This window comes from Myotis davidii, unplaced genomic scaffold (assembly GCF_000327345.1).
Source record: "Myotis davidii unplaced genomic scaffold, ASM32734v1 scaffold609, whole genome shotgun sequence".
Taxonomy (NCBI): domain Eukaryota; kingdom Metazoa; phylum Chordata; class Mammalia; order Chiroptera; family Vespertilionidae; genus Myotis; species Myotis davidii.
In genome coordinates, this window is record NW_006300164.1 from 1,515,389 (window position 1) to 1,515,984 (window position 596).

The window sequence follows — 596 nt, forward strand, 5'->3', positions numbered from 1 at the left end:
ACCTGCTACCTCTCTTTCAGGTTTGGGGCCCCCGGGGACAGACAGTTCAGCAGTGGGGGCGCCTACCCCAGCGTCCCCCTCTCCGCGCCCCTGCCCGGGGTGCCCACGCCCGTGTTCGCCACTGCGGACGGCCAGGAGAAGTTCGAGACCAAGGTCACCACGCTGGACAACGGGCTGCGCGTGGCCTCCCAGAGCAAGTTCGGGCAGTTCTGCACGGTGGGAGGTACGTGCCCTCGGGGCCAGGAGGGCTCTGTCCTGGGGGGCGGGCTCTGTGTCCTGGGGGGCGGGCTCTGTCCCCGCGAAGGCACACGCGGTGCCAACCTGGCCGTTTGGGGGGCTCGTCCCCTTTCCTCTCGTCTGTACCTGAAATTTCCGACGACCACACACGGCTCCATAAACAGGTGAACGCGTGGCTGTGGGACCATCGCAGCCGCGTGGGGAGCGGGTCCTCTCCCTCCTGTGAGGCGTCCGCCTGTGGAGTGGTGCTCACAGTGTTAACTGAAGAGGTTCCTTTTGCCTAAGTCTGTTTTGAAAACTGATTCAACCTGTCAAATTTTTTTTTTTTTTGCCAGTTCTCATTAATTCAGGATCAAGAT